This window comes from Ochotona princeps, chromosome 31 (assembly GCF_030435755.1).
Source record: "Ochotona princeps isolate mOchPri1 chromosome 31, mOchPri1.hap1, whole genome shotgun sequence".
Taxonomy (NCBI): domain Eukaryota; kingdom Metazoa; phylum Chordata; class Mammalia; order Lagomorpha; family Ochotonidae; genus Ochotona; species Ochotona princeps.
The window spans coordinates 12,156,184-12,172,386 of NC_080862.1; positions in this window are offsets into that span (position 1 = coordinate 12,156,184).

A 16,203-nucleotide genomic window follows, 5' to 3' on the forward strand; every position below is an offset into this window, starting at 1 on the left:
TGCTCCCAAGGATCCTTGTCTGCTTTGACCAATCACTTCTTCTGGCTCCCCAGACTCCTTGCCACTGAGGAAGGACTAGACTATGGTCTTTCTAACAGTGTCCTTAAGGAAGGACAATGCTGAATCTTGGTGTAAAGAGAATCCACTGGGAAACGTGTCCAAATCCAGATTCCTACCCTTAACACTCTGACTCAGCAGCCTGGGGCAAGAGGAAAACCCAGTGGCAACAGCAGTGAGCTCTTCCATTGGTTCTGATGCAAGAATTTCTCACAGGGCCTCAGAAGTATGATGAGGACAAGAATGGGTATGGTATGGTTCCAAGACAGCAACAACACCTTCCTCTGTATTACAATTAAGCTCTCCTTGTCAAAACCTGACAAGGAGCAGTGACAATCACAGGAATGAATGTCTTGAAGGCTCTGCTCAGCCAGGATATTGGGAAGTTTCTGGGGAGATGGGTTTAACATGGAGTGGGTACTGTGAGGACATTAAGAGCCTCCACTCTCTGAATGGGAAACCACCAAAGCACATCATACAAGGGGTCCTTCTCCTCCAGGTCCAGGGTGTCACTCAATCACTTCTCATACACTAGAAAAAAAATCTCTCTTCCAATAAATTATTTCAAATAAATACTGCTACGTATTGAATTGTAACCTGTAAAAAGGTATACTGGCATTGTAGCACGGTGGGTAAAGCCACCACCTGTGATGCCACAATGTTACACGGGTACTGGTTTGAGTCCCAGGTCTACCTTTCCCATCCTGTTAATGAGTCTTGAAAAGTAGCAGAGATACCAAGTGCTTGGGCCCTGACACCCAAAAAGGAGACCGATATGAAGGTCCTGGCTTCTGGATTTAGCCTGGACCAGTCTGAACGATGGCAGCCATCTGAGGAGTGTATCAGCAGATGGAAAATCACTCCCTATCTTACCCACAATGCCCGTAACTCTTCCTTTCAAAGAAGTAAGCAAATAAATCCCTCTTGAAAAATGATTCTTGCAAAGGTTGTCATTTTACCTAGATTCCACTTCCAATGCAGGAGTATGAAAGAGCCTCGCAACTTCGCCCAGGCATAAGTGAACCTTGGCCTTCCCCTCAATCAAAAGCAACGAGGCCTGCCCTGTAGTGAGTCTCAACATGCCATCAGATCGGTCTGTAGGTCACAGTGGGTCCTGTGGCCTCATCCTTTGGTGTGCCAAATCCTTTCACAGACAGAGGCCTCCAGTGAGCTTGCTATGAAGTCCAAAAGCTGTCTTACAAAGTTTAAAAGGAATAAATGATGTCCATGTAAGAGCATTCCAAAAGCGTATCCATAAGGAAACAGGAAAACCTAGAACATTCTGAAGATCCTCTGGAAATAGGTCACATTTCCATTTAGGGGATGAAGAACAACTTCCCACTTGTAATCTTATTAGATAGTGTTGTAATTAAAATGTCTTGTCAAAATACAAATCTAGTGATACTCGGAAGACATCAAGGTAAAGTGGTTGGGTTCCTATTTTTAAAGTCTTAGTTTAAAGTTGGTTTTAAAGTGGAATTCGTTTGAATGACATATATGAGGGGCTCAAAAGAGAATCCGGATTTCCCAAACAGATCATTTGTTGTATTCTGAAAGACAAGCTAACTAATAGGAATCCAATTTTACAGAACGAGGTTCTAGTCAAATCTAACAAGTGAAACTACGGCGATTACAGCTGATATGTCAAAAATGGCCTTGATCTAACGTGAAACCCCTTCCAGTGTGCTTTACGATTTAAAACTATCTTCATGAAAAACACATATATAAGATGAAAAAGAAGAACTCTGACACTATCTACCCTAATACCTGGATTGTGAGCTGATCAATAAATCCCCTTGGAACGCTCCCCTGGGTCTCCACCCTCCCTCTTCCTTCCATTCTGAATCTCCTACGTTCACCTTGGACAAAAGCAAACCTGAGGTCTAGGCAGTCGCAGTCACATCCAGACAAGCTCCGTGGTTTAAAGCGAAACATGCTTATCCCTGTACCTTGACACAAGCAAAGTTTCAATACAACAGCCTCAACTATTGGCAGGATCAACTGAAGATGATCACTTCTATGCTGAAATGGTTCATAATGCAACCCTTTTAAGTAACAGCAGAAATTCGATTTAAAATTGATTCTTTGAATAAGCATTTTGCTTTTGTAAGGATCTTAAACACCAAATAAATTGAAATAAGATGATCTATATTGTCATATACTCTCGCTTGTTCAATAAATACTCATAGTGTACCCAACGCATGCCAAGAAGTGCTTGGCACTAGACAGGGAGAGTAAGAAGTACCCTATACCATAATTCTCCAAATAATCACATTTCTTAATAAGGTAATGAACAGCTGCTTGAGAAAGGTAAGTACCTTCACAGAAATCTATTCCACGGATGGGCATGCAAGAGCACTCCTAGTTCACACATTTGTGTTGCCTTGCTGCATAGAAATATTCTGTTCCTGGGTCTGCTTGCATCCAGCTCAGAGAGCTATCCCATGGGAAGGGGATTTGGGATCACTGGTTCACCATAACCCAGAAATCTCCAAGAACTAAAAAACTGAAGTTGCCCCAATTTATATGAAGGAGATCATAAATCCCACCAAGTCAGATCCTCAAAATACTTTGATTGGCACAGCTGAGCAGAAGAATTCTATCCAGTTCTGTGTCACAACTCTAACCACACAAGTCTTATTAGTTCATCAATACTTCCCAGTTCTGCTACCCTTGCCATTCCCAATATGCACACATTAGGATAAATCTTAAACTACCTTGGTATGTATTACCAATTACTAACAGATACGGATGTTATTGTTATTTTGGTTGCAATCAAATACAAAATCAATTCTGATTAACTTAAATGAAAACATAGTGGATGAAATAAATCATTAGACGAGGAAACCTTGAGAAAGAGAAACATAAACGCTCCCTGGAGTCCCCAGAACTGTGCCAAAGTTCTCACAAAGGAACTAATTTACTCCCAGGCTGACTCCACAAAGCCACGGGTCCCTGACCGTTCCAATCCACAATTCAGATTCATGGAAACCAGCTGGCCTAGCCCAGACAAATGCCCAGTTCTAGACCCGTCAAGCAGCAGGATCCTGTTTATCACGCTCATTGAGAGGTAAATGTCTGGGATCCAAGAAATTGTCTTTTACATTAAATATTCATCCTTTTTAATGAGTTAGGCTTACCGGCTTACCATGCTGCTTCTTTTTAAAGATTTGCTTTGGATATACAAAGTACAATACAGGACTACGTAGAAGCATCTGGAAGGCGAGAAGGAGGATGCACGCAGCATGCACCCTGACTCGCCACTCATCTCAGCACATAAAAGCTACGTCATGACTTTTTCTTCATCCTGTAAGCACAGGGAGCTATGAAAGTCACAGTCATCTGCAGCAATCAACAGGTCAGAATTCCAGAATCAACATTTTGGAGTGAGTTTACTCCAAAAAACTAGAAGCCCTGTGTTCCATTACATAGCCAACGGAGTGATTCTTCCGTATCTGTGATGTGTCCAATGTTACTTGGAAAAGAAGACATTGTCCTTCTTTGGGATGGATTAAAAACAAAAACAAATAAAAATCGTGACTCCAAAAGCATGATAAGGAGGAAGCAGTGACTCTAGATGGATAACATGAAGACTTCTTAACATGCAGGAATGGACATCTTGAAGCAGGAAGTCAATTTGCTGTCTGTGTTGGAGAGGCTACTTGATGAGGTAGGTTTTGAGTTACATAAGAAGACTTACACACAGGGAAAGCTTTGAGTCTAATGAGACATGACACTTGGAAAATGTAACAAAAAGAGTCTTGTTGAAAAAAAAACTCCCTGCTGATGAAATCTGAAATCAATATTGATGAATTTGGCTCGCCCAATTTCCACTGAGAAGAATGAACAGGGTTGGTAGAACACATTCTAGCTCTCTTTCCTCAGCATGCCAATAGTTTTTTTCCAGCATTCTTACAGACTCACATGTGGCATGCATTTATTATTTACAATACACACACAGGAAGCGCTTGATTGATGAGATAACCCCTTTTTCAGAAAGATCTTTTCCAAATGGGCCTTTACACTGGATGTGTTAAATGAAAGTACCATAAAGTAAGATATAGTTTTTCACCCTTATATTTTATTCCTGGTTAAAAAAATAGTAAAAAGGGTAATTTTTTGGTAGAGAGTAGGATGTGAATTATGGCTGCAGATAAATATAGACTGTGCCTCTATATTTTTTCCTTGCATGCTATCATATTGTGTACAATGTGTACAAAAATGTATACTAATGCAAAATATGAAGAGAGAGGAAGTGGGGGTGGGTGGGATGGGACTCTCTCCAGGTAAAACACATTAGTTTAAATTGCTATATTCTCAGGGATCTTTACCCATATTTAAATATTCACATTGTATTTTTACGTTCAATGAGAACAATGAACATTAAAAGTGGTTTTTGAAAGTTTAACTTTAAATGCTTTAAATTTAATTTGGAAACATTAGTGTTGCCATAATAGGAATGTTCTCATTTAGTGTTAGAAAGCAAATTATTTTTAATGATGTTTACATAGTTGACAAGGATGCATGCCCATATGGACCACCAATTAGAAAGGGTAGAGGGTTAGGGAAAAGTGGGTGAGACCATTGTTTCCAGATTTTTCTGTCCTCTTCCTGAATCTGAGGGAAGGGGAGAGAGAAGGGGAGAAGCCACACCCAGCATCCCAACCACCTCAGTTCCCTGGCGATGGGGAACAGCCACCTGATGTCATCCCAGGGTCCCTGACGTGGAGCATGCTCCGGGGGTTCCGCTCAAGTGGCTTCGGTAGTTCTGCAATGCTGTCGATGCCACCAATCCAAGGATGAGGAAATTATTCCAAGGTCCATTGGATGACATAGCCCATGTTAGAGTCTCCGTTCACCAATTATTTGTTGTCAGTGCTTGGCCGTGGTAATTGTCCAATTTGCTGTGCCTTCCTTCCTCTTCTATGGCACCAGATGTCCCTTGCAGGCCTCAATGGACTACCATATCTTCCATGTGCATCTGAGTATGGTGTCTACTGCTCCATCTATTTGTTTTTAAGTAGCAATGTCTAAATGCAGCTCTGCTGCTAGACACTTTTTAAGACACACATACAAATCATGCGCACACGTATCCATCTAGGAATTTCCTTTTCAATAAAATAAGTCTTTTCCCCCCAACCACTGCATTACACAAGGTTCCTTCCAACTGTACTCAAGGAGTACACTTCATGAAAAATTGTCTTCACAAAACATAGTATGTATGTGTGATTTTCATGTATGTTTATATGGGCATACATATGTATATATCATATAAACATATGCTATGCATATTAACTTTTTTTTTTTAAATTATTTATTATTTAACTTCAGTAATTACATTGTATTATGTGACACAGTTACATAGATACTTGGGTTCTCCCCACCCCTCCCCAAACCCTCCCACCATGGTGGATTCCTCCACCTTATTGCATAACCACAGCTCAAGTTCAGTTGAGATTTCCCCATTGCAAGCGTATACCAAACATAGAGTCCAGCATCTTATTGTCCCGTCAAGTTCAACGGTTTCTTAGGTATACCCTCTCTGGTCTGATGACAGAGCCAGCAGAGTATCATCCCAGTCAATTGAAAGCTCCAACATACCATCAGCAAAAATTTACATCATTATGGAATAATGATGTAAATTTATGCATATTAACTTTTACATATTACTACTGATGGAAAATTACTGATATGAGCATGTATTCATGTATGTGGTTTGTAAGCACATCTTAATCACCATCATTCTAAGTGGTTACATCTACTTACTCATGTATGTGACAGCTCTACAAGCCAGGCATTCTGAAGCAAGCACACGGAGGGATTTTCTAGCTTGCCTTTCAGGATGGCTGAGTCAGACTAAACATGCAGGGGGCACTGGAAGCAGCACCTTCATGCTCACACCCCATGCTATAGAACAGGGGCCAGGTAGTTTACCCTTGAGATGTTGTGGGCCACACAACAATCTCTCTTATCTATTCTTTTCCATAAAATTATTTTGAAGAAGGCTTATTTGTTTTATTGGAAAGGCAGATTTATGGAGAGAAGGAGAGACAGAAAGATCTTCCATATGCTGGCTCACTCCCCAAAGGGTGGCCAGCTAAGCCAAACCAAATCCAGGAGCTAGGAGCTTTTTCCAGGTCTCCCACAAAGCTGCAGGGTTCCAAGGCTTTGATCCATCCTCTGCTGCCTTCCCAGGACACAAGCAGGGAGCTGGATGGGAAGCGGAGCAGCCAGAACATGAACCAATACATCTGTGGGAACCTTGTGCTTGCAAAATGAGGATTTAACCACTGAGCCATCACACTGGGCCCCATAATAATCATTTTCAATGTCATTCATAAGTCATTACAGAAACAGCCCATGGGCCAGACCCGGGTGAGAGCAACTTACCAACTCTGCTTTATTGCCAAAATTTCTCACATAACATGAAATAACTGAACAAACTGGGGATTAGTTTCACAGACATCTTTGTTGAAGGCCCAGTTCCTTGAAACACTCGCTATTGACCTCTTCCTGAAGCTTGCCTTCCCCACCGCTGAATAACGCACGTGGTTGATCTCCCAACAACCCCGTTCCCAGAATGTGATCAGCTGGCCTCAATTGTTTGGTCCAGGATTATCATGTGACCCAAAAAATTCTTACCTGGCATAATCATCTCCATTGATGGTAGTAAAGGGCTTTGCATCAGATCAATCTGGAGGTTTTTCGATGGCCTCAATTTCTACATGAACTGCAGAAACAGGAAAAGCCATCCAGTCCTTTGGTGAGTGTATCCTGAAAACACCACAGCATTATATACTTAGATTTCTTGCAAAAAAAAGTATCATATTTTCCATGCAGTAACTGCCACATATACTGTTATCTGGCATTGTTTTCTGTTGCTTGCAACCAAAACTAATAACTTCTACTTTTCTTTAATCGTTTTTAGTTTTCCGATATTTTTGCACAGTAAAGCATTTTTAAGGACTGGCTCAATAAAGTTCAGGAAAATGCATTCTTTCACATGACTCAGGATGATTTTAGTTCATAAATAACTACTTATATATTAGAATGCACCTTTACAATAGATCCCAAATAAAATACGTTGTAGTTTACCAAGAACCCTTGTCCTCCTCACCTCCCATAGTCCAGTGGCAGTCATGAAATGGCTAGAACCTAGCAATGAAGGAAGTGCAATGATTTTTTTTTAAACTTCCACTTTTCCTACCCATTACCTGTATCAGTGATTGTGCCTTAGTAGTCATTGCACACATGCTGAGTTTGTTAAAGTGGTAAACTGAGGCAAAATACTGATTCAAAAAAAAAAAAAAAAAGAGTTCATTTAAGAAAACAATTCGCAACCTGGGCAACTTCAAGCCAGAAGTTGTTCAGCAGCTCCACCAAAGCAATGCAAAAGGAAACTGTGAAGCAATTTCCCATTGGGAAGCACCTAGTCAAGGAAATCTTCTCGAGTTGACTGACTCCAATTGGTCAGTCTTACACTTTTCTTTTTCATTGACATGGGTCTTTACAAAAATTAACTCCAGTGCAGTGAAGTTTGGCTCCTGTTTGCAGATCAAGCAAGGTTGACTGCAAATTCAAAGTTCTGAGACCCAGCCATAGCTGGCTCAGGGACTTCTCAGGCTTGATCTCTATTCTGGATGAACTTTAACAAGTTGGAAGAATGAATGAGTGTATCTCTTAATAGTTATGGTTTTTTTAATATCTAATAGTTAGGAGAACAATTTCTTTAAGCCTGAAACCCTCTAGAGAGAGGAGCAAGCAAGCATAGGTAGAGCCAAGGAAAAGAGAGTCCCAGCATTACTGCGTAACAGGGTTAAGCTGCTGCTTGTCCAGTTTGCATCCTGGCTGCTCTACTTCCAATTTAGTTCCTGGGAAAACAGTAGCAGGTGGCCCAGTTATTTAGGATGCTGCTAACATTTCTCAGTTTCAATTTGGCTAAGCCCATTCAGAGAGTGAACCCAGCTAACAGAAGTTCTCTTGTCTCTCTTTGTAATTCTGCTTTTCAAATAAACAAAATCAGTCTTTAAAAAAAAAAAAAACTAAAGCAGGAAATCAGGCCAAGGGGAGTCTATTTTTTTTTTTCCTGAATGGCTATGCTTAAATGAAAACACAGTGAATATGGCAACTAAAGGACTAAAGGAAAGTTTTTTAGTTTTGTGTTATTTTTACTTTTTAAAACAAATCAAGCAGCAACACTGCATACACAATTTCCAACTACTTTAGGAACATCAAGCAAGCTATAGAGTTACTAAGGGCTCTAACCCCACCATGTCTCCTTTTGGAAGACACGTAAGCAGTACACTTGCAGGGAAAATAGCAAAAATTATCATTCCATTTTGGAAAAAATATAGATTTTGAAGAATGGCCAAAAACCCAACAACCTTCCTGGTGAGATGAACATCACCAGCTGCTTTCCAGAGTACGGTTTCACCTGCCAAAGGAGTTGACTTACATGAATAGGATGCTATATGGCAAAGCGATTCTTTTAAAACGTTCATTGGTGTGTGTGTGTGTGTGTGTGTGTGTGTGTTTAAGTAATCACATGTAGTTGCCAGACATCTACCCTACATTGTTTTCCAAAGGGGCCAGCTTCATGGTGGCTCCCTGCAAGCAGGAGGTAATTCGCCATAAAGCATTTGGTGAATATAACACCTTTATAACCTCTGCATTCTCTCATATCTAGACTGAGGACTTTTTGTTTCAGAAACAGAACACCAGGCTACAGATGGTACCAGTTCCACATCTACTCTCATCCCGTTTTCTTCTACCAAACAAGGACGTACACATGTTCTCTTTCCCTACCCCTCCAAGTCAGCAGGTCAGTTGGATACAGTCCCAACAGAAAAGCTTTCAAACGCAGAGTTTGAAGGGATTTGTCAGAGTTTGAAGGTATTTTTATTGGAGCCCTCAGTTCTTTCATGACTGCTGCCCATCAGTTGCCAAACTACTTTCTCATGGGAGCCTTGTTTTTTTTCTGATCACACAGAATAACAGCTCTTTGGTACTCATTTCCTGAAAAAAAAATTACTTTTCAGTATCAGACTTCTCCAACAACCCTTTCTCCAGCCTCATCCTGCAAATCGATGGTGTGACTCAACAGGGTGATTTTCCAGGCAAGAATGACTGTAGTAGAAAACAAATAGGAGTGGAAGAATTGGCCAGTCCTTTCCACTGCATATTTATCATTGCGCATAAATCAGCATTGCAGTGGGTAGCCTCATTTAACAGAGAAGCGGTTAGCCAGGACAGTGACATAACATACTAACCAGGACCTGGGAGCTCTCCAAAAATAGGGGGAAACAGCATCCATGACCAGGCGTGAATCCATGTCAGTTAGAAGAGGAATGTGTAACATTTTTCAAAGGCTTTCAAAAGCTTCCATTTCATTGCAGGTGAGAGGCACTGGGGCATGCTTCAGACCCCCCATACAGATAACATCAGGCAGATTCAGAACCCTTCAAGTGGTCTTCCCCGGAAATCACTTACCATGTAGCCATGGAAACAAGTGGGAGTTCCACCAGTCACCAGAGCTATTCATTGTAATTACACATTCAGAGACCAAGGAAATTATCCCTACTCACAGTGCCAAGCCTGGCCAGTATCTCATTTAAAATGTGTTTTACAGACAGCATTCTTTGAACAGCACGGTAATCAATGATTGTGTTTCGGGGCCCTGGGAGTCAGTGTCAAATTGGTCAGTGCGGCCAAGAGTCCTCAAAATATTTGGTTCCTGCCCTTTCTCCAATGCATGGTTTTCCAAGCAAACAGTTCTAGGTCCCATGGGCAAATGACTAGGAATACAAATTAGATAGATAGATAGATAGATAGATAGATAGATAGATAGATAGATAGATATCACATATATATTCCTATTTATTTGTCTTGGTGTTGAAAAATCTTTCTGAACAATTGGCCGTCCCGAGAGCTAACTCAATGCTGAAAGCAGAGTTAAGAAATACAACTTTCTTATCCAAAAAAGGTTATAGGTTCCTAATTATCTACCATGGTTTTTTTTGCTCAAGCAGTCATCTTGTTGGATACCCACTTCTGCTCCTATAGACTCTGCATTCTGTTAACCACCTGCCTGATTTTCTATAGCCTGGGCTCACCTGCTCCCATTACAACACTGCTACACGTTAACATTAAGTTATCCTACTTTGCTCCAATGGCCTAGTGTCTTTCCCCGGTTCTTTAAAGAGTTTATGGAAAGGAACTTTCTCAAGTCCCCTTGCATATTAGGCTGCTATCAACCACATTCACCAGAGTGATATTCTATCACATTATATCAACTATAGAAGTTACTCTCTTTTGAGGCCACACTGCTGTGGCCCTTCTGACCAGTGTATTCCTCTTCATTTTGGTAAGCAGGGTACCCTTTAAAGTCTCAGTTGGTGGCTGGATGTTTTCATACATGTGATGTAAATCTTCCATTCTTTCCTGCCCACTTCCTCCAGCATTTTGAGTCCTCTATCTCCTAGAGCATCTCTGGTATTGGTCTCACTTACCAAGGGCAATCACTTCCTCCAAACTCTAGCAGCAATTCTGACTATGGTAGCGCCATCATCTTCTTAGGCCATCTTCTTAAGTCTCCTGTATCAGGAAGCTGCCCTTGTATTTCCTGGTAGTAGATGTTCACTTTCCTTCTTTTTGGCCCCTTGGTTATATCCTACAGCTTTTTGACAGTCAAAGCTCTTGAAATCTGGAAGAAGATGAGAATTCAAAAGTTTTGGAAATTAATCTGTGTATACAAATATACCACGTTATTTATTGCATTATAAAAGACATTCAAGTACCCATAATTTAAAGTAAATATTAATCTCAGGAATTTTAAAATGTCACTTAGATGAAAATGGATTTGCAGAGCTTTAATGATATGATGCATAAATAACTAAAGAAAAAAAGAAGAAAATATGAATTTTTCAACAGGCTTCAAGCATTATAATGGGAGGTAGGAGCCTTGCTCTACAAAACTAGTGTGCGCTTTTCAAAGGAATTCAAAGACATTTATTCCGCATACAAATCTATGACTTACTTATTTACTTACCATTTTGAAGTGGGAAAACCAACACCCACAGGGCTTAAACTATTTTCCAAAGCTACACTACCTAGCAAGTATAGGTCAGTGTAGGATCTTGGCTCTGAGTCCCAGCCATCTGGATTCTTAATCAGTATGCTCACATGCTTTCATTGATTAATAAGTGTCAAATTTAGACTTCAGGATGTTACCAAAATTAATCACTTATCTGTCATGAGGTCAGTTCTATTAACTCTGCTCTGCAGAGGAGAAAACTCTGACCAAGCATTTCTTTTGTTCAGGAAAGAGGTCCCCTGCTTCTCAATTACTTTACTAAGTCATCACGTCTGGAATTAAGCATCCTGACGCTATCAGTCATGAGCTAGGTGACACCATTAGTGCATTTGCTCTTGCTATAATCAAATGCTTGAGAGTGGGTAATTTATGAAGAGTAGCAGGTTGTTTTGGCTGACCATCCTGGAGACTGGAAAGTCCAGAATATGGCACCATCTGATGGGAATCTTCCTGCTCAGCCAGACAATGGTGGGGCATCAGTTTCAGGTCTCTTGTCTTCTTATCTCATAAAGTCCAGAAAGCCATCATGAAGGTTCCACCCTTGTGGCCTCATTTAATCCTCATTACCTCCCAAGGTCTTCACTTTCAAAAACCATTAACAGATATGAGGATAAAGTTTCCAATGCACAAAGTTTAAGCGGATGTGTGAAACCATAGCTATGACCTCAGACAAATTGCTTAGCCTTCACAAGTCCTGTTTTCCTACAAGCAAAACAGAGATCTACCTATTGGAGGAAACATTGATATGGAACTCCCTCTTCCCACAGGAAGAGCTCAACAACTGTGAACCCTCGTGTATGTCAACAGCATCACTGTTACATGATCATCGTTTTACCACTGTGAAGAGAATTTGTCAAATGTCCAAATAAGTATTACTGTTCAATAGAGGGTTGAACGAGCTTTTCACGGACCAAGTGAGTAGCTTTCCATTCTAATTGATTTCTTGGAATCTTTTAAAGTCATTTACTTGTCAATGGGTCTCCATGACCTTAGGTGAATTGATACAATGCTGAGTTCACAAATAATGCCTTAGGACCAAGCCTTACATTACAAAAGTCAGTTCTGTGGGAACCAGCTTTCCTGCTTCTATGGAAATCAACAGGCTGGCAGTACCAGCAGGCTCACATTCCCTTACAGCTCAGTCACCTTCCAGAGGCCCTGCCATCTCAGCAGAGAATAGGTTTCAGCCTACAAATCCGGGCAGTAAACAAAATATTCAGACCACAGCATTCAAAGAGCGGATAGGAAATCAATGCAGTTTCCGGAAAACGTGTCACAATCACTCACAATCCCTCTCCTGAACATCTTGCATTTCCCATTTCAGGTTCTCCTCTGGCCTGGCCTTGCCCTGCTGTGTGGTCCTAGGATTTAAACCCACAGAGAGTTATCAGTGACTCCAGCGCCTTCCCATTTTCTGCTAAGCTTGAGCAAGGGAGATGAGAGCGCCAGAGGAGAGTGAAGTGAGAGTTGTGCTGGGATGTCTTCCGGTGGCTCCTTCCCTTCCAGATCACCCTCATGGGGCTACCTTGTGACTCACAGTGTCTCCCGTACCAGACCAAGAGTCACTCTACATGGGTTTCAGGACTGTGGGTTCTTTCTGGCCCAGGGAAGGCTCCATGGCCACCAGTCCCTGGGAGTGGCAACATCAATGGCAATGTTCTCTGTCTCTTGGACAAACCTTTGCAAACATCTCCTTTATTGAATTGTCAACTACCCAGCTTGCATGTACTACCCACGTTCTGCTGGGACTCCAACTAATACAGTAAACAATGTTGATTCTTTCACTCAAGGTTCCATATTTATACCCCACCATACCCTCACCCAGTCTCTTTTATTCATGCTTAAGCACTCACTAATCTTAACACTCTCAGTGTCAGTTCTTGAAAACTCTTACTTACTCCAATGCTATTACCTCTGACACATAAAGACAATTATTATAATTATTACCAGGGCATAGTTCAATGCATCACTTAGCTACTCCTCCTCCTTCAAGTGCCGAGATTTAATGTTCATGTCCCAGTTGCTCCACTTCCAATCTGGCACCCCATTTGTGGTCTGGTAAATCAGTGGAGAATTATCTAAGTCCTTGGGATCTTGTACACACATGGGAGACCCAGAGGAAGCTCCTGGATCCTGGCTTCAGATCAGCTCAGCTCTAGCCATTGTGGCTACTTGGAGAGTGAACCAGCAGATAAAGGATCTTTTCTCTGTCTTTTCTTCTCTCTGAAGATCTGCCTTTTCAACAATAAACTGAAAGTTTTTTAAAAACTTACTACCAATCCATTCTTTTTTCTTGAGCTACCACTTGGTAGGAATTTACATGCAAGACTGATAAATTCAAGATAAGCCTCTTTTTTATGTTCAATCATTTCTAAACTGTTTAGATCCACACCTGAATTTTAATGGATGACACATCTTTCCTGCTGGAACTCAGCCTTAACTTTTCATCCTGTCCCCGTGTTAACTCTGTCCATGCTGTGGTCATAGCAAGCCTGATCTAGTCTATCCATGCCCTCACTCCAGTTAGTATTCTGACTCTTCTTATTACTTGACCATGCAAGCAAAGGACAAATTGCAAATGGCAATGGACCCAGGCCTATGGGAATTAGGACCTAGTGTTAACTCTGCCACCAGACAACATTGATACGTCACTTCCTTCCCGCTGAGAAGCTGTTTCGTAATTTATAAGCAGAAGGTAATAAAGAAAAACACAGGCAGTTTGAAAAATAAATAAATAGATAAAGGGTTACACCTTCACCTTCTAACACAGATTCCTTAACTTCTGCTTTCTTTTTGAATCCCTAAAGCTTTTGCCATGCACTCGCTCTGGCAATTTAATGTCCTTCTTCTTATCTTTGTACTAAGTATGTACCTATTTACTCTTAAATATAAGTATATATTGGTATACACACATTATGCATATTGACATATAAAATATCACATTATTGCTTTATTTACCATGTCTTTAAAGAATAAGTTATGCTGAAGCTGGAATCATTAGGTTATACTGGATATCTAACCATATCCACCCACTGTCCTACCAATTGCACACATGTCCTCCAAAAGCCTCGTTAACACTTCAAGTCATCAGTCTATTACAGATGCTGTTGGCTTTTAACCACTTATCAGAAATATGTCAGGTGTCAAAGAACATTTTGGGGACCTCTTAAAAGAGCCAAGTGTAACAGCTAACAAATAAAAGACCTGCCGAAGAATCAAGTTTCTTCTCCCCACATGTACCAAGTGTAATAAAAACATGAAATGAGCAGGTTGATTTACAAGGGGCACAGGGAGATAAGAACACTTTCTCAGCTTATGAGTTTAACAGGGATCTGGTTTCTGTACACACTCTCTGGCATTATTGGAGTTTTCTTCTCCCATAGTTAAAAAGTGGATCAATATCCCAGAGAGCCCAATCATCTGGCCACCTCGTGGTCTCCAGACTTGGAAGTATAACTTCTTTGTCTGGAGTCGAAAAGGGTGTGCAGAAGATGAGGTCTAATAATGCTGGGTGAGTCAGAGACAAGATTGTGCACAAATTTCCCCAGACTGCTCTCCAACAATTCTGGTTTTCTGCACACAGGTTGTAACATTTAAAAATGCTAATAGTATAGTTTGAGAGGAAAGGTTGCATGTGTTAAAAACCTGTGCCAAATGTCTGAACTCTAAGGAATAAACAAATTGTGTTTGCTATGATGCTATTCATGTCAAAATGCCCCCTCTCACTCCCCAAAGCTGGTAAGTATGGGCATGTACGTATTTTTCTGGGCTTTGACTCCAAATCAGGGGGGCACCAGTTACTGATTCGCTGGGTTGGGGTCTGCTGGCTATGATGCAGCTGCCTTCCCATGGGTAAATCCTGTCACCAAATGTACTGGACCTGAGTAAACAGTGACTTCACGGACAAGAGACGCCATGCGCGCCCTGTCTTGTGTCTCCATCCTACTCATCGGTTCATTTCTCATCTTCACAAAATGGATGCCGACTACTGGGGTTGCCGTCCTGCCATCCAGAAACATTTCTCACTGCTTTGCTGCATTCCATTTGCTGCTCCCTGGGCCCCCCACATCTTCCTCAGAAACAGGGAGAGCATGTTCCTTGAGAGGCTGCATAAAGCAAAACTGCTGTCTGTTGTAGCCTGATTCTTGACTAGGAGTCTCTCTAGGGCTGGAAGTCATGCTCTGCACATGTTTTTGAAAGTTTTGTTCCATCTCCTTCCGACTGTTTTCCAAGGTTGGTGTGGAATGATGCCACTGTAGCTTCTCATCTTGTGTTTTGCTCTTTTCAGAATATCCTCCCCATTCCTATCATAAGCATTTATCTAGTGCTTTGGGAAACTAATTGGACTTCTGCAATATGGAAATTCATGCTTCCTCCATTACAGAAAAAAAATATATTTTCTATTTGAAATATATATAATATACATATATATGTTCTTTTCCATTTACCCTTTTGAAAACGATATTACTTTTTCATAATAATTTTAAACTATTACCTTGAGTCAGTCTCTAACTTTCTACACCAATTCTGTAATGTGCTTAAGTACTCTCTCCTTTGGCTATCTCTTCATCCTTTTCCATACTTTCTAGGAGCAATCCTTAGCATCATCTTGAATTCTTCCTTTTCATGTAGATCTTAAAACTGTCATGGGTTCATTTTCTAACCAGTTTTTTCCTTCTGATTCCTCTCTCTGGAACACTGTTTTCTCATTTCATAGATATAATATCTCTCCTTATCTCTCCTTGTCTCTGACTCATCTGTTTTATCTCCACATTCCTGTTATCTCTTAGAGCCTCAGTCTATAGTATTTTTGCTAGGCTCAGCATTTCAGATTTTCCTTTTTTTTTTTTTTTTTAATCACGTGTTCACACCGAAATAGAAAGAATAAAAGCTCTACTTGCCTGAGCCAAGCTTGTAAGCTGCCAGGCTTTATTTTCAGGCTTCCTTCCCCATGACAGTATTCAGATGTCTTTTCTTCTAGGCCTGATCCTCCAGGGAAACACCCTCTAATTCCAGACTCAGAAGGCTGTGAGCGGCTGTCTTTACCTGAAACT